The 18,314-nt window shown below is 50.7% G+C and overlaps 1 long non-coding RNA gene across 2 annotated transcripts; it reads left to right on the forward strand.

Moving 5' to 3' along the window:
• The first annotated feature begins 2,225 nt into the window (after positions 1 to 2,225).
• On the forward strand, positions 2,226 to 17,796 carry LOC138427748 (uncharacterized). 2 transcript variants are annotated; one of them, XR_011252156.1, is made up of 4 exons: positions 2,256 to 3,377; positions 13,356 to 13,390; positions 15,684 to 15,911; positions 17,492 to 17,796. It is a non-coding gene; the product is annotated as an uncharacterized lncRNA (long non-coding RNA). The 2 variants fall into 2 exon arrangements; XR_011252157.1 differs by lacking the exon at positions 15,684 to 15,911 and having other exon boundaries at positions 2,226 to 3,377.
• Positions 17,797 to 18,314: the final 518 nt, after the last annotated feature.

Consider the following 18,314-nt stretch of genomic DNA (forward strand, 5'->3'; position numbering starts at 1 on the left):
GGCAGAGCTCCTCCCCAGGGGCCTGCGAGCGGGCCCCTCCCCACCCTGTCCGTGCTCCTGGTCCTCCCATAGGGCTCCTCCTCAGCCTCCTCCCGGGTTCTGACCCCGGTCCTCTCCTCCATCTGCCCTCCCTCCAAGGTGAGGAGCTCACCGGGCTCTTCTGGCTTGAAACGCCTCTACCTCCAGGGCCTCCGGAACATACACCTCCAGGGCCTCCTTCCCCAGGGCTGCAGATCTGTACCTGCAACCTTTGCGACCACTCCGCAAGTTCACGACCAGTCTCTGCGACGGCCTGCACGCCTGCGCCGGCCCAGCTGCCGCCATCTCGGGGCCAGGAGACTCCCTGGTCCCGGGCGCTCAGACCAAGGCGTGCAGCGTCCCTGAGTCCCTTCTCTCTCACACTGCGCCTACTTCACCACGGCCCCAAGCGCTCCACCCTCAAAATGCCGCTGATCCCTGACCAGCACTCAAGTCCTCTCTGTACAATCACCACATCCATGACGGCTGAACGCTCATCCCTCTGCCTGGACGGCCTTGGCTCCCTACAGTGTGTTCTCAGCACAGCAGTCACGGTGGCCCTGTTAAACGCCAAGCCACCCGTGACCCCTCTCTGCTCATGGCCCCACAGCTTCCCATCTTGCCTGGACTCCATCCCACTCCCCACACACACTCCTCCCACGTCGGCGTGGCTTGCTCCCTCATCCTCCTGAGCTCTTCTCCAGGCACCCTGTTTAAAACCGCCACCATCCAACAGGCACTCCCTCGCGCTCTTTCCCCCTCTAGTTTTCTGTCCAACTCCATCTGATCTACTACAAGATTTGCTATATTCCTGCTATTTTCTGTATCCCTAAACCAAGATGCATCTGCCTGCAACGCAGGAGACCCCAGTTCAATTCCTGGGTCAGGAAGATCTGCTGGAGGAGGGATAGGCTACCCACTCCAGTACTCTTGGGCTTCCCTGATGGCTCAGCTGGTAGAGAATCTGCCCGCAATGCGGGAGACCTGGGTTTGATCCCTGGGTTGGGAAGATCCCCTGGAGAAGGGAAAGGATACCCACTCCAGTATTCTGGCCTGGAGAATTCCATGGACTGTGTAGTCCATGGGGTCACAAAGAGTTGGACACGACTGAGGGAACTTCACTCACTCAAACCAAGACATGCACTCCCTGAGGGCAGGCATTTGCTGTTTACCCTCCAGCCTTCTGGGCCATGAGCAGTGTGGCACACAGCCTGAGCGAATCAAAATGCTCTATTTGTGGACAAATGTTCCTGATGTTGGAGAAGGCAATGGCACCCCACTCCAGTACTCTTGCCTGGAAAATTCCATGGATGGAGGAGCCTGGCGGGCTGCAGTCCATGGAAGAGTCGGACACGACTGAGCGACTTCACTTTCACTTTTCACTTTCATGCATTGGAGAAGGAAATGGCAACCCACTCCAGTGTTCTTGCCTGGAGAACCCCAGGGACGGGGGAGCCTGGTGGGCTGCCACCTATGGGGTCGCACAGAGTCGGACGCGACTGACGCGACTTAGCAGCAGCAGCTCCTGATGTAGGAGGGCCATCTTCTAGTGTGACACGCGGTCACCACCAGCTTTACAGTATCACTGAAAGTTATGACTTCAAACACATAAACCCCACAAATGAATAATCTCTGCGCAGGCCACAGAAAACACACCCACGAACGAAGGGCGGCTGGGCCACACTGCACTGCACCACCACTTCCCCAAGAGCGTACACTGACGGGGGCGCGGGGGCTGAAGGAACCCAGGCAGACCAGGCTGCCGTCAAAGGTGGACACCGGCCCCGGTCGCCGGAGCCGGGGGCGCGTACGGCCAGAGTCAGCGGGCCGGCAAGATGCCCTCAGGTGAGGGAGGCCCCACGTGGGCCAGGCGGGCCCGGGACCGTCTCGCGGCCTCCAAAGCTGCCCGGCGGGACGGGGGGCCAGCAGCAGCCGCGCGCGGGACCTGCAGGGCTGCGCCAGGCCTGCGGCAGCGCGCGCGGCGGCCCGGACTCCTCCCCGCGCGGGGCGGGGCGCAGCGCGGCGCGGCGCGCGCAGGCGCAGTCGGAGCGCCCGCGGCCCTGGCGGCGGAGAGCCCCGCCCCGCGCGGGCGAGCCTCCCGGCGGACCCGCCCCCGCCCGGGGCCTGAGGAGGCGGGACAGTGACGTCATCGCGCAGGGCGCCATTTTGGAAAGGGATAAAGGTGCCGCGGCGGCGGCGCGGCGGCCGGGGCTGGGCTGAGGTGCTCGAGCGGCGGCGGCGCGGCGGCCGGGGCTCCCGCTGCGCGGGGACGGGAGCGCCTGAGGGAGCGCCGAGCGCCCGGTGTTTCCGCGGGAGCCGGAGCCGGCGGCTGCCCGGCGGGCGGCAGCGACTAGCCGTGGTGCCGTGGACAGGCCGTGGCGGGAGGCGGGGGCGCGCGCCTGGCGGCCCCTGCGCTGGGCGAGCGGCCCGCCGGGGGAGGCGGCCCCGGGGTTGCCTGAGGAGCCCAAGGCCAGCCTCAGAGCCCGAGCGGACCGCGGCCCTCCCCGCTGCGGGTGGCTGCCGCCTGCGCTGGACCGCTCGCTCCGGTTTCCTGGCCGTCCTTCCAGTGAGGCGGCGGAAAGTGCCGACTGCAGGCCGCACTGCTGCACCTTATGGGACCACTCGAAGCCGGGCGGTCTTAGTCCCGGCGCAGAGCTTCAGGGCGCAGGGCGCTTCCCGCCGCCTTGTGTGTCGTCTCAGACCCTCCCGTGGTGCGCAGGGGGCGCGGTTTGTACTGTAGTGACTGTTGTGTGTGATCACGCTACTCAACTAGGGACCCTTCAGTTCAGTTCAGTCGGTCAGTCGTGTCCGACTTTTTGGGACCCCATGGACTGCAGCACGCAGGCCTCCCTGTCCATCACCAACTCCCGGAGCTTGCTCAAACTCATGTCCATCCAGTCGGTGATGCCATCCAACCACCTCATCCTCGGTCGTCCGCTTCTCCCGCCTTCAATCTTTCCCATGGTCTTTTCAGATGAATCGTTTCTTCGCATCGATGCTGGAGCTTCAATCCTTCCAACGAATATTCAGGACTGATTTTCTTTAGGATGAACTGGTTGGATCTCCTTGCTGTCCAAGGGAGTCTTCTCCAATACCACAGTTCAGAAGCATCAGTTCAGCGCTCAGCTTTCTTTATAGTCCAGCCTTTAAGCTTCTCTTTAAAAAGTGTCTTCCCATGAAGTATACCTTCTTTGCCCGGAGGAACTAACAGCCTCTGTCCAGCTGTCCGCCCCCTTTCCTCCACCTCGTCCCCTCCCATGACCTTTGGCTACACCCGTCTTCACTCTGCACCTCTCCCTGGTAGAATGACTTCTGGACACCCTTGGCCTGGGAGCGAAAGTGCCCAGGTTACTAAGCAGGTAAAGCTATGCTTGGGACATTTGTGCAGATGTATATCATTTGAGATCGAATTGTTTCTTTGTATTCAGTTAACACATTTTTCATTTGCAGTCTCAAATGAGTAACTTCAGTTCAGTCGCTCAGTTGTGTCCGACTCTTTGCGACCCCATGAATCGCAGCACACCAGGCCTCCCTGTCCATCACCAACTCCTGGAGTTGACCCAGATTCATATCCATCAAGTCAGTGATGCCATCCAGCCATCTCATCCTCTGTCATCCTGTTCTCCTCCTGCCCCCAACCCTTCCCAGCATCAGAGTCTCTTCCAGTGAGTCAACTCTTCACATCAGGTGACCAAAGTATTAGAGTTTCATCTTTAGCATCTGTCCTTCCAAAGAACACCCAGGACTGATCTTTAGAATAGACTGGTTAGATCTCCTTGCAGTCCAAGGGACACTCAAGAGTCTTCTCCAACACCACAGTTCAAAAGCATCAATTCTTCAGTGCTCAGCCTTCTTCACAGTCCAACTCTCACATCCATACATGACCACAGGAAAAACCATAGCCTTGACTAGACAGACCTTTGTTGGCAAAGTAATGTCTCTGCTTTTGAATATGCTATCTAGGTTGGTCATAACTTTCCTTCCAAGGAGTAAGGGTCTTTTAATTTCATGGCTGGAATCACCATCTGCAGTGATTTTGGAGCCCCCCAAAATAAAGTCTGACACTGTTTCCACTGTTTCCCCATCTATTTCCCATGAAGTGATGGGACCAGATGCCGTGATCTTAGTTCTCTGAATGTTGAGCTTTAAGTCAACTTTTTCACTCTCCTCTTTCACTTTCATCAAGAGGCTTTTTAGCTCCTCTTCACTTTCTGCCACAAGGGTGGTGTCATCTGCATATCTGAGGTTATTGATATTTCTTCTGGCAATGTTGATTTCAGCTTGTGCTTCTTCCAGCCCAGCATTTCTCATGATGTACTCTGCATAGAAGTTAAATAAGCAGGGTGACAATATACAGCCTTGACATACTCCTTTTCCTCTTTGGGTAACTTCAGCTTACTGAAAATTGCTTTTGGGAGTAAAGCAAAACCTGTTGGTTTATGGCTAGAGAGGTGGCAGGGCTTACTGTCTGTCTTAACTTCTAGTTTCTTCCCTTTTTATAAGAAGGTTTAGTTGATAACCTAAGTGAATTAAAATTTAAGTCTAACTAAAACGGTCTATTTTAAGTGTTGATGTTATACTTTGAAAATGGTATTTTTACTTTTAAACATCTTGACAAAAATATTTTGTTCTCTGAACTGAATTCAGACCTTCTTTCCCAATTTTAAATCCCTACTTTAACTAAAATTTTGAATATATCTAAAAGTTTGATATTTTGAGTTATCTATTTTCTTAGATCACTTTGTGGTAATTTTTGGTTGTTGTATGTATTCAAAGCTTTCTGTTTTACTCCACATAATACTTCAGTTTTAATGATCCTTCAGGGTTAACATTGATGACACTCATCATTTTATCAAACAGGTGTGACACTGTTTAAATTGTATCATTATCTTGAAAGTCCATGAGAAAGGAAGAAAAAGTAAAATGGCGTGATTGTTAAGCAACCAGAATTAAGAAGCCAAGTCGGTCCTGAAGCTGGTTGTGCCCAGACTCAACCTTGGTGAAGAAATGTTGATTGTGGTTGTTCAGAGTACGCTCGGCGTCTCTGTCCCTCACCATCTCCCAGAGTCTGCCCAAGTTCATGTCCAGGGACTCGGTGATGCCATCCAACCATCTCACCCTCTGTCGCCCTCTTCTCCTCTGCCTTCCGTCTGTCCCAGCATCAGGGTCTTTTCCAGTGAGTCAGCTGTTCGCATCAGGTGGCCAACGTGTTGAAGCTTCTGCTTCAGCCCTTCCAAAGAGTATTCAAGTTGATTTCTTTTGAGATTGACTGGTTTGATCTCCTTGCTCTCGAGAAACTTCTCCAGCACTAGATTCTAAAGCGCCAGTTCTTCAGTGCTTTGCCTTTTTTGTCCACCTGTCCTTTCCATACATGGCTAATGGAAAGACCGTAGCGCTGACTAGACGGGTCTTTGTTGGCAAAGTGGTAGCTCTGCTTTTTGACACACCGTCTGGATTTGCCGCAGCCTTCCTGCCAAGAAGCAGTCGTCTTCTAATCTCCATGGCTCCAGTCACCGTCTGCGGTGATTTTAGAAGAGGAAGTCTGTCACTGCTTCTGCCTTTTCCCCTTCTGTTTGCCACGAAGATGCCATGATCTTAGGTTTTTTAATATTGAGTTTTAAATTGGCTTTTTCACTGTCTTCCTTCACACTCATCAAGAGGCTCTTTAGTTCCTCTTCCCTTTCTGCCATTAGAGTGGTATTGTCCAAATATCTGAGGTTGTTGATATTTCTCCTGGCAGTCTTGATTCCAGCTTGTAACTCATGCAGTCTGGCATTTTGCGTGATGTGCTCTGCGTGTAAGTTGAACAGGGTGACAGTAAGCAGCCTTGTTTCTCCTTCCTCCATCCTGAACCAGTCAGATCTTCCATACGGGGTTCGAACTGGCGTCTGAACCCTCATACATGTTTCTCAGAAGAATGGCAGAATCGTAGTTTAAGGGAGGTGATTGTACACTGTCCGTCTGAAGGAGATCAACCCTGGGGTTTCTTTGGAAGGAATGATGCTAAAGCTGAAACTCCAGTACTTTGGCCACCTCATGCGAAGAGTTCTCATTGGAAAAGACTCTGATGCTGGGAGGGATTGGGGGCAGGAGGAGAAGGGGACGACCAAGGATGAGATGGCTGGATGGCATCACGGACTCCACGGATGCGAGTCTGAGTGAACTCCAGGAGTTGGTGATGGACAGGGAGGCCTGGCGTGCTGCGATTCATGGGGTCGCAAAGAGTCGGACACAACTGAGCGACTGAACTGAACTGAACTGATCGTACACTGATCCTTGGACTTTCGGACTAGAGGTGCAGTGAATTTATTTGTTCAGATTTGTGGCTGGTGAGTGTTTTGTTCCTTGAGGTTTTGTTATACTCCAAGCTCCACTTTGAAGAGTGCTCTGGTAACCTTAGAGTCCGGAGGTCATTCTGCTTTGCGCTGCGCTGGGGATGAGAAGGGGAGGCTAAGCTGAGCGCGGACAGTGCTGAGTGAGCGTGAAGGCACGGGGTGGCGTGGGCTCCCCTGACTTCTGAAGGCTGCAGGGTCAGTACAGTGGAGAGAAGCTTTTGATTTCCTTTCTGTTTTTAAAACTGTTAATTTTTGGAGACTCCTGAAGAAAGTATTATAATGTGTAAGATTTGATGGTGGCTTTCTTTCTTTTTAAATAACAGGGTATTGTTTGTGGGTCCGCCAGCTGTCGTGCTCCCCTCAGGCAGGGATAGAGGTGGACTCAGGACGCAGTCAGCGTCTGCTGCTGGTGCCGGATACGTGAGTGACGGTCGCTGGAGGCTGCCCTGCCTCCTTCCCTGCAGCACGCTGGCCCTGGTGCTAGGCCAGCCTGAAGGTGGAGCAGCTGAGAAGCATCACAGTAACAAAGCCGGGGAGGCTTCCAGACGGAAGTGAGGAGAGCTGTCAGCTCCCGCTCCAGGTCCTTAGGCCCTAGACTGCGACTGCTCTTGGGAAGCTGTTCGGTACTGGGGCAGATTCTTCCCACTTGGTGCTACTCGCCGCCTCCCAGCACTCTCCCTTCCCTTGGGCCTCTCTCACCGCACAGAGGTCTTTTGCAGGTGTCCCCCGTGTTACCCAGAGAAGGCAATGGCACCCCACTCCAGTCCTCTAGCCCGGAAAATCCCATGGACGGAGGAGCCTGGTGGGCTGAAGTCCACGGGGTGTCGAAGAGTCAGACACAACTGAGCGACTTCACTTTCGCTTTTCACTTTCATGCGTTGGAGAAGGAAATGGCAACCCACTCCAGTGTTCTTGCCTGGAGAATCCCAGGGACAGGAAGCCTGGTGGGCTGCCGTCTATGGGGTCGCACAGAGTCGGACACGACTGACGCGACGCAGCAGCAGCAGCAGCAGCGGCGGCGGCACGTGTTCCGGTTCTTCGCTTGTCCGTCTCCAGCAGCGAGCGCTCTGCTTGAAGCTGGAGGGCTGGGTGCCCCCTTCCCCGCCCCACCACCTTATAGAGCCGAGTCCCCAAGCTTTTTTGGCAGCAAAGGCCGGTTTTGTGGAAAACAGTGTTTCTGCAGACCAGGGGTGGGGGTGGGGTCAGGGTGATCCAAGCGTGTTCCATTTACTGTGCGCTTCGTTTCTAACCTGATGCCACCACGGGTCTGACAGGAGGTGCCGGTCCACGACCCAGAGGGTGGAGACCCCTGCTGTAGAAGACCCAACCCAGGGTCGTCGAGTCTCTCACGCCCAGAGCTTGCTGCAAGGGCCTTGTGTCCGTTCGTTCAGCCTTCACACCTTGGGGGAGGGCCTCTTGCTCTTCCCAGCTTTAGACGCAGAAGCCAAGGCATGGGGGCAGGGCGCTTGGTCAGCAGGGTGGCCAGGCCGGGGTTTACAGCTAGCCAGCTGGCTCCCGAGCCCACGCCTGCTGGCCTGAGTCAGCGGCCGTCTGTGGCCAGCACTGATGAAGCCCCCGCTGTGGGATGTGGCTGCCCAGCTTTGCGATTGCCCTGTCCTTCAAAAGCTCGGGAGAGATCTCCTCAGCAAGAATTGCAGAAAGTAACCTCTGAAAGAAAATGAAAATGAGATGTCTTTAAAGGAGGTGCTTCTCACAATGATGTGAGATGAGTAACAAGGGTTTCCGAGAGGCCATTCTCAAAGTCCTGGGAGAACACAACATAGACACGTCAGGTGCCAAGATGGCCTCTCACAGGACCACGGCCGCCCTCCTGCAGGGAAGCTCTGGCTCCCTGCTTCTGTGTGTTCACTGCTTTTCCTGATTTCCTGGAGGAACAGTGGGAAAGAGAGGAGGGGCTTGTCATGAACTGGTTCAGTTCAGTTCAGTTGCTCAGTTGTGTCCAGCTCTTTGTGACCCCATGGACTGCAGCATGCCAGGCCTCCCTGCCCATCACCAGCTCCCGGCGTTCACCCAAACCCATGTCCATTGAGTTGGTGATGCCATCCAACCATCTTATCCTCTGTCGTCCCCTTATCCTCCCGCCTTCAATCTTTCGCAGCATCATGGTCTTTTCAGATGAGTCAGTTCCTCGCACCAGTTGGCCAAAGTATTGGAGTTTCAGCTTCAACATCAGTCCTTCCAGTGAACACCCAGGACTAATCTCCTTTAGGATGGACTGGTTGGATCTCCTTGCAGTCCAAGGGACTCTCAAGAGTCTTGTCCAACATCACAGTTCAAAAGCATCAATTCTTCAGTGCTCAGCTTTCTGTGTAGTCCAACTTTCACATCCACACATGCCCACTGAAAAAACCATAGCCTTGACTAGATGGACCTTTGTTGGCAAAGTAATGTCTCTGCTTTTTAATATGCTGTCTAGGTTGGTCATAACTTTCCTTCCAAGGAGTAAGCGTCTTTTAATTTCATGGCTGCAGTCACATCTGCAGTGATTTTGGAGCCCGCCAAAATAGTCTGTCACTGGTTCCACTGTTTCCCCATCTATTTGCCATGAAGTGATGGAACCGGTTGCCATAATCTTAGTTTTCTGAATGTTGAGCTTTAAGCCACCTTTTTCAGTTTCATCAAGAGGCTCTTTAGTTCTTCACTTTCTGCCATAAGGGTGGTGTCATCTGCATATCTGAGGTTATTGATATTTCTCCCGGCAATCTTGATTCCAGCTTTTGCTTCATCCAGCCCAGCATTTCTCATGATGTACTCTGCATAGAAGTTAAATAAGCAGGGTGACAATATACAGCCTTGACGTACTTCTTTCCCAATTTGGAACCAATCTGTTGTTCCATATCCAGTTCTAACTGTTGCTTCCAGACCGGCATATAGATTTCTCAAGAGGCAAATCAGGTGGTCTGGTATTCCATCTCTTTCAGAATTTTCAGTTTATTGTGATCCAGTTTGTTATGATCTACAAGTCAAAGGCTTTGGGATAGTCAGTAAAGCAGAAATAGATGTTTTTCTGGAACTCTCTTGCTTTTTTGATGATCCAGCAGATGTTGGCAATTTGATCTCTGGTTCCTCTGCCGTCTCTAAAACCAGCTTGAACATATGGAAGTTCATAGTTCATGTATTATTGAACCCTGGCTTGGAGAATTTTGAGCATTCCTTTACTAGCATGTGAGATGAGTGCAGTTGTGTGGTAGTTTGAGCATTCTTTGGCATAGCCTTCCTTAGAGATTGGAATGAAAACTGACCTTTTCCAGTCCTGTGGCCACTGCTGAGTTTTCCAGATTTGCTGGCATATTGAGTGCAGCACTTTCACAGCATCATGTTTCAGGATTTGAAACAGCTCAGCTGGAATTCTATCACCTCCACTAGCTTTGTTTGTAGTGATGCTTCCTAAGGCCCACTTGACTTCACATTCCAGAATGTCTGGCTCTAGGTGAGTGATCACACCATCGTGATTATCTGGGTCCTGAAGATCCTTTTTGTACAGTTCTTCCGTGTATTCTTGCCACCTCTTCTTAATATCTTCTGTTTCTGTTAGGCCCATACCATTTCTGTCCTTTATCGAGCCCATCTTTGCATGAATGTTCCCTTGGTATCTCTAATTTTCTTGAGATCTCTAGTCTTTCCTATTCTATTGTTTTCCTCTATTTCTTTGCATTGTTGCTGAGAAAGGCTTTCTTGTCTCTCCTTGCTGTTCTTTGGAACTCTGCATTCAAATGGGAATATCTTTCCTTTTCTCCTTTGCTTTTCTATGCTCTTCTTTTCACAGTTATTTGTAAGGCCTCCTCAGACAGCCGTTTTGCTTTTTTGCATTTCTTTTTCTTGGGAATGGTCTTGATCCCTGTCTTCTGTACAATGCCACAAACCCTTATTTATATGAACATCCATCCATAGTTCATCAGGCACTCTATCAGATCTACTCCCTTAAATCTATTTTTCACCTCCACTGTAAGGGATTTGATTTAGGTCATAGCTGAATGGTCTAGTGGTTTTCCCCCACTTTCTTCAATTTAAGTCTGAATTTGGCAATAAGAAGTTCATGATCTGAGCCACAGTCAGTTCCCAGTCTTGTTTTTGCTGACTGTATAGAGCTTCTGCATCTTTGGCTGCAAAGAATATAATCAGTCTGATTTCGGTGTTGACCGTCTGGTGATGTCCATGTGTAGAGTCTTCTCTTACGTTGTTGGAAGAGGGTGTTTGCTATGACCAGTGCATTCTCTTGGCAAAACTCTATGAACTGTTACCCAGATTTAAACATTTTTTTGTATAATCAGTTTCTTAATCCATTATCTAATCTGTTCCTTTGAATTAGGCATTAATCTTTTTCTGAGGAAATAGTGCTTAACAAAATTAAAGGTTCATCTGCTAAACTCAAGCTTGAGTCTGGGAAGTTGTATAAATCATATGGGTATCTGGGTAATCTGGTATGGCCAGCCTTCCTAAATGGGTTTCCATGGATATTATGAAAGAAAGGAACATTTAAATTGGGGAAGGATACCAAAAATTAAGAGTGTTTGGGCATCAATAGCAGGGATGTTCAGTATGTTTCACTGACTGTTAGACACATATGATTTCACAGACATTAAAATGAGAGGAGATGTTGCATGCGTTTTCAGTCAAGGTCATCATTTCTGGAGCATTGAGTTGTTTCCTGTGGAAAGAAAAAACAGATGCAGTCTTTATCATTCATCTTTTTTTTTTTTTAAGTCACAGTGGGACACCTTATCTGATTGTTTGAATCGTTTTCAGTCTGGTGTCTACCTTCCATTTTAGAATTCCCATTTACTTAATATTTATACCTGTGTCACTAAAAAGAGCCTTCAGGAAAGCATCTTGTAGGGAAGGCCATCAAACAAGAAAACAATCTGGTAACATTCTTGCAGTTTCATTTAGGAGATTCTGCCTTTAGGAAATCAGAGACAGATGGTTTCCTTAAGATGGATGCGTTCGCCGCGCCTGCTGAGCACAGCTCGTTTTCATGTCTGCAGTCAGGCTGTGCCGCCAGGAAGCTGGACAGATCCTAGTTACATAATCAGGTGCAGGTTCGCAGGGTTCATGGCAGGGGCAGATCGTATCCCTTGACTTTTAAAATCTCTTGTTTTGATGGGAAGTTCTGGGTTCAGTTTGTGTCTGCTATTTATCAAGTTTGTAGGCCCTTTCTAGACTTCAGCTTGCTTATCTGGAAATCACATAATAAGATTTTTGTTGAGATTAAACAGTGCAGTGCTTTTGAACTTGTAAGGTGGTGTTGGAGTGTTAGGTCCAGCTGTTCATTAATTCTCATGTATTTTAAGGTGTTTGGGTTTGGTTGTACCTATTTTTAAACGTGAAAGTAGCAGTTTCTTATTTTTTCCTGACCTCCCGTTCCACTCACCCAGGTCCCTTCCATGGGGCCTGACCTCTTTTTTTGTTATTATTTAATGATCTTTCCCCTCGCTTGCTCTTGGCTCCTGTTTCTTACCCAGTGTAGAATACCTGTTTCCCCTGCCATCCTCTCTGGAAGAGCCTGTCTACAGAGCCCATCCTATCTGCAGAGACTTCTGTAAGCTGAAGTGGTGTGAAGGGAAGAGGCAGTTGCTTAAGACACATGTTGCTGATGGAAGCACAGAGAAGCCGAGGTGGAACCCAGACACTCAGACACAGTCCAGAGCTCCACCGGCCTGACGCTGAGGTGCTGAGTGTGGTTCCTGGAGATGGAGCTTGCCGAGCCCCGGCTGCTCAGGGTTCGCTGCCTGTGTGATCACTTTCTGCAAAACAGTTGCTGAAGGTTTTTTTTTTTTTTTTTTTTTTTCGCTAAAGTGAAAATCTTTGGGTATCTTTCAGTTAGCAAGGACAGGTTATTGACGCAGGTCTTTTGTTAAAGTAAAATAATATACAGCAAGCTTTCAAAAAGTGGGGAATTTCTCGGGAATTCCCTGGTGGTCTAGTGGTTGACATTCCAGGCTTTCACTGCTGGGGGCTCAGGTTTAATCCCTGGTCGGCGAACTAAGATCCTGCAAGCCAAGTGGGGTGGCCAAAAAAAAAAAAAAAAAAAAACTGAAGTGGCAGATTTCTGCACTGCTTTAGCTTCCTGTCCTCCCTCCACACCTGCTCATCCATCTGAATGCATCTCAGACTGGACCCATCTCATCTCAGCGAGCCACTGCCCAGCCACTCTTCGCACCCAGTGTTCTGTCTCCGAGCCTGACCTTCCTGTCACTTAGCAGGTCACGGTGTTTGGCCTTGGCTGTGTCCTGCTTGTTCTCCAGTTTTATCTTACAGGTTCGGCTTGCTCTTCTACTTGGTGTTAATCAAGATACAGACTTTGGTACGAATCCCTCTCGGCTTTCTGACTAGCTTTGTGCTAACCTGGCAGGTTACCTGCCGTCTGTTCCTCGTGAGTAGCAACAGGGGTGCTGTTTCCGGTGACCCTTACAGGCTTGTTAGATTCCAGAGAACGCAGGGAGAGCTTCGGCAAATGGCCCACAGTAACTGGTAACTGTGAAGATGCTGGTGTCTTTAAAAACAGTTTTTAATACAGTTTTTAAAGGTTACTTTCCGTTTACAGTCATTACTAAACGTTCACTGTACTCCCCAGGTTGCACAGTACACCCTTGAGGCTGGTTTACACCGCACAGCTTGTGCCTCTCGCCCCCCCCCCAGGTCCTCCCGTGACCTCTGCTTTGTTCTGTTAGCTCCTTCATTTTGTCCCCTTCATTCGCTTGTGGCTTTTGGATTCCACGTATAAATGATGACGTGCAGTGACCGTCTGACTTTTCACTAAGCACAGTCCCCTCCAAGGCCATCTGTGTCGCTGCAGACGGCAGACCCACCTTCTTCGTGGCCGAGTCATCGCCACTGCAAGCATGCACCACATCGTCTTTGTCCGTGCGCCTATGAATGGACACTGGGTTGCTTCCATTTCTTCTCTATTGTAGTGACGCTGCCGTGAGCATTGGGGCGCATGTATCTTTTCACGTTAATGTATGTCTTTGTCCTTTTCAGGTGTGTGCCCAGTGGTGGGATTGCCGGACCACGAGGTGAGCCCACCTGTGGCTTTTTGAGACTCCTCCATGCTGTTTTCCACAGCGGCTGCCCCAGTTCACATTCCCACCCAACAGGACACGGGGGCTCCCGTTTCTCCACACCCTGGACATTTGTTGTGTTCTTTTTGATGACAGGAAAATGTTGATTTTTTTTTTAAGAGACCCTCTTGCATAGGAGAACAACTTACTCTGGTGGTGACGCTGAGTCGTGTCCGACTCTTAACAGCCCCATGGACTGTAGCCCACAGGCTCCTCTGTCCATGGGATTCTCCAGGCAAGAATACTGGAGTGGGTGGCCGTTTCCTTCTCCATAACTCACTCTGTTACCTGATAACTTACTCCAGGAAGCCGGCCTGGGAGAATGAAGGGTGTTATGGGGGCTGACTTCTAGCTTGGTTCAGCTGCACAGTTCGCAGCGGAGTCATGAAGGGCTGCTTGTGTTGGGATGGAGAGACCCAGTGTCCGCCTCGGAAACTCCGTTCAGACAGGGACTGGCCGGCAGATGGGCCCTTGCCCCACACTGAGGGCTGGGTGTGTGGAGGGAAGGCACCCGTGTGCCCGGTACACAGACTCGGGTGGGGAGTGAAAGGGAGTCCGGGTGTCGGGAGAAGGAGAGCACCCAGGGTGAGGGCTTGGAGTGGAAATCAGAGAGGGCGAGGTGGGTGCATTCCGGGCAGCAGGACCTGGAGGGTTTGGCAGGAGCGGAGGGCCCGAGGTGGGAGGGGGCGCCTGGAGTTCCGTGCTGAGGACCTTTCAGATGCCAAGGAGAGGCGCAACATCAGCTTTTTGGAAGGTCACTCTGGCCTTTGGAAAATGGGTGGTGATGGGGTGAGGGTGGAGGCTGAAATGCTTAGGGCTGCGTTACTGCAGCAGTAAAGGCTGGGAATGCGGGCTTACTCTAACTCAGAAGGTTTTCAGTTCTTTTTAAAGTGCCCAAGCGTAAGTCTTCCAGACTTTGCAGGCCTGTCTGGTCTGTGTCTCATCTGCTCAGTTCAGCTATGCCTCAGGAAAGCAGCCGCAGGCCCCAGGGGCATGAGTGCCCTGAGCCCAGAGCAGCGAGGGTGGGGCCGTGGGTCGGTATGTACCGACCGGCAAGGGCCAGGTTTTGATTTCAGGTGGTGGTTGCCTGCCCTGTGCTAAGCCAGTGGTTCTCAAAGCCTTTTGGTTCAAAAACCTCTTGGTTTTATATTCTCAGTAATTTTTGAAGACCATGAGGGTTATATCTATCAATATTTACTGTGTTGGAAATTAGGACAACTGAAAATATTTACTATTTCACTGTGATAATCTATTACATCTTAACATATTTTAGTGAAAAACAGCTTTCTCGGAAGAGGACAGTGCCTCTGTCTTACACGGCGCAAGCGCTTTGAGTGTGGGCTTAACAGGGTGCAGCTGGGCTCCCGGATCTGCTTCTGCACTCAGTTAACAGTTGTTTTATTGAAATGCGTGAGAATTTGGCCTCATACTTACATGTCGTTAGAAAAGGGAGGGATGATTTAACAGCTTTCTCGTGTGATTATGGGTTTCCCACTGTGTTTGTTTACTTGTTTTGTATTTTGACCGTGCTGCATGGCGTACAGGATCTTAGCTGCCCCAACAGGGATTGAGCGTATGTCCCCTGCAATGGAAGTGGGGCGTCTTAGCCACTGTTCTGGCAAGGGAGTCCCTAATGCTCCCCTTTAGTACCAGCACCACAACACAAGTGGGCAGGTGATGGCTTCTTTAAGTTAGTCTTTGGATGTGTTGGTATTCACTCACATCTTCTGCTGCTGCTAAGTCGCTTCAGTCGTGTCCGACTCTGTGTGACCCCATAGACGGCCTCCCACCAGGCTCCCCCGTCCCTGGGATTCTCCAGGCAAGAATGCTGGAGTGGGTTGCCATTTCCTTCTCCAATGCATGAAAGTGAAAAGTGAAAGTGAAGTCGCTCAGTCGTGTCCGACTCTTAGCAACCCCATGGACTGCAGCCCACCAGGCTCCTCCATCCCTGGGATTCTCCAAGCAAGAGTACTTCACATCTTCTAAACGTTGATATATTTCATTGTCCAAGATCGAGAAAACGAATACTGATCTCATCAGAAAAGTCTTGAAAGTGGGAAGCTGTCAAAGTAGTAGTAGTCGAAACACTTTGCAAGAGTTCTGATTCTCTCAAAAGCTTGGATTTTATCATCAGCAGCAAACCCTGTCCAGTTTCTGTGTAGAGAGTAGCTCACTTTGTTCGTTTTTAAGAAAATTTTCGCCAGATGTCAAAGTCTGAATAAGCGCCGTTGTTCCGTTGCTGTTTCAGACGAGTGGCGCTCTGTGGACAGTGACTGCAGCGGCGCAGCCGCGCCTCGACTCCCCCTCGAGCCCATCGCGGCGCCCGGGACGCAGCAGACACGCTGCGTGCATGCCTCACGAAGGACCACAGACGCTGAGAAGCCTCACGCTCAGGCACTGGGACTGTAGGACCACAGAGACCCTGAGAAGCCTCACGCTCAGGCACTGGGATTGAGAAAATCGACTCGCTTGACAGGTCGTCAAGGATGTTCCTGAGTAAAACTGGCTTCTTCCCTTTCTTGGTGCCGTGGGTGAGGTGAACAGCAGGACTATGGCGTGTGCTGGGCGCCAGCTCCAGCCACTGCTGCTTTTCGTGGTTCGTGCAGCTGACAACACAGTGGAGACGGCAGAGGCGGGGTTCACAGTGTTATGGAAAGCGTTTTGCCCTCGTAGACCTCAGAGAGCTTCTGGGGAACCCCCAGGGGTCCACAGACCACACTTTGAGAACGACTGCTTTAAAGCTAGCCTCCAGCAATAGGAAGAACAGAACAGGGCAGGTTTCGAGATTATCTGTTGCCTCTCGTCTTTCCTGGAATTTGTTGGTTTTGTCTCAGAATACCAAAGCAGTGCGTTCATTATTTAAAGTAACTCAAATGATGCAGGGGTAAAAAGTGATAGCAAGCGTTCCCGTCATCCCTCCCCAGAGGTGACCACCCTGAGCAGGGTGCAGGCATGTTTTAGACCATTTCCTGTTCGCGTGCCTCTGGGCGCTCTTGCTTCAGGGCCTGGTGTGTGTGAGCTGCGGTTCCCAAGTCCCTTGCACACTGTGCATCCTGCTCTTGGTGGCATTCTGCTGCTGCCCGTCTGCGTCCCTAGTGGGTGATGTGAGGCGTGTGGTGCCGGGCTTGCTTCTGAGCTCTGCGTGCCCTCTGCCCACCCGCCCTGCACGCAGCCCCTGGAGCTGCGAGGGCTCCTGATGCTGTGTGTACAGGTGCCCACTGTGGATCTCAGAAGGTGTGGTCGCTGGCCCGGGACACACGGCTGGTGGTGCCGAGGCCAGGGTTCCAGCCCAGCTGTTCTGGGGCCAGAACCCAGCTGCTGCTGCTGCTGCTGCTTAGCCACTCAGTCATGTCTGACTCTTTATGACCCGCCCTGGACTGCAGCATACCAGGCTCCTCCATCCTTCACAGTCTCCCGGAGTTTGCTTAGTCGTGTCCATTAATGCTATCCAGCTATCTTCTCCTCTGCCACCCTCTTCTCCTCCTGCCCTCAATCTTTCCCAGCATCCAGGTCTTTTCCAGTGAGTCAGCTCTTAGCTTCAGGTGGCCAAAATATTGGAACTTCAGCATCTGTCCTTCCAGTGAATATTCAGGGTTGATTTCCTGTAGGAGTGACTGGTTTGATCTTCTTACTGTCCAAGGTACTCTCGGGATTCTTCTCTAACACCACAGTTCAAAAGCATCAGTTCTCCAGTGCTCAGCCGTCTTTATGGTGCAACTCTCACATCTATACATGACTACTGGAAAAGCCATAGCTTTGACTATACAGATGTTTGTTGGCAAAGTGATGTCTCTGCTTTTTAATACACGGCTAGGTTTGCCATAGCTTTCCTTCCAAGAAGCAAGCACCTTCTGATTTCATGGATTTTCATGGTTAAAAATGGTTTAAAAAGCTATGCTTTCTTGCATAGCTCAATTGGACCTTTTCTGATGGTTCCACAGTATTTAGTTGGATGAATTACTGATTTATTTAACAAGCCCTCTGTGACTGGGTTCCAGATTTTGCTGTTACAGAAGTTGCTGTATTAAAGAGACGGTCCCTCCATCTGCCCTGCAGGCATGTCTGTGGCTGGAAGACTCAGGACACTCACTCAGGCCTTGGGCGTTACCCCTCCGAGTGGCCCGGGTTGTGCTCCAGAGACGCTGCTCACCTAAACCTTCACTGCGCATGCCGAGAACCTCCGTCTTGTTCATCGTTGCTATTTTAATGTCAACTTTAATGTTGTAATTTGCATTTCCTTACAGTTATACAATTGAGATCTATTTCCATTCCTTCCATGAATTGTCAGATTGTATCTCTTGTCCATTTTTCTGCTGAGGTTTTAAAAAATCTTTATTTAAAAGCTTTTTATGCATTATAAATAGTAATCTCTGAATATTTTTTGATTTTTAATTTTTCAACTATACTGTATATATGTCTCGTAAAAGCGGATTTTTTTTGTTGCTGCTGTTGGGAATTAAGAAAAAGCTGAGATGCTTGTTTGGGTCAGTTAACGGTGCAGAAGAGGGACAATGCGTGGACCAAGAAGAGCGACTCACAGTAGCAGGAGGTCAGGGGCGACCATGGAAATAGGAGAGTCTGGGACCTTCAGGGCACCTGGTGAGGATGTTGCTGAGGCTGGAAACAGACTCCAGCCCATTTCGTCTAGCTCTCCAGAGATGGAAAAGTGAAAGTGAAGTCGCTCAGTCGTGTCCGACTCTTTGCGACCCCATGGACTGTAGCCTATCAGGCTCCTCCGTCCATGGGATTTTCCAGGCAAGAGTGCTGGAGTGGATTGCCATTTCCTTCTCCAGGGGATCTTCCTGACCCAGGAATCGAACCCAGGTCTCCCGCACTGCAGGCAGACGCTTTACCGTCTGAGCCACCAGGAAAGCCGAAG

The sequence above is a fragment of the Ovis canadensis genome, chromosome 22 (genome assembly GCF_042477335.2).
Source record: "Ovis canadensis isolate MfBH-ARS-UI-01 breed Bighorn chromosome 22, ARS-UI_OviCan_v2, whole genome shotgun sequence".
Taxonomy (NCBI): domain Eukaryota; kingdom Metazoa; phylum Chordata; class Mammalia; order Artiodactyla; family Bovidae; genus Ovis; species Ovis canadensis.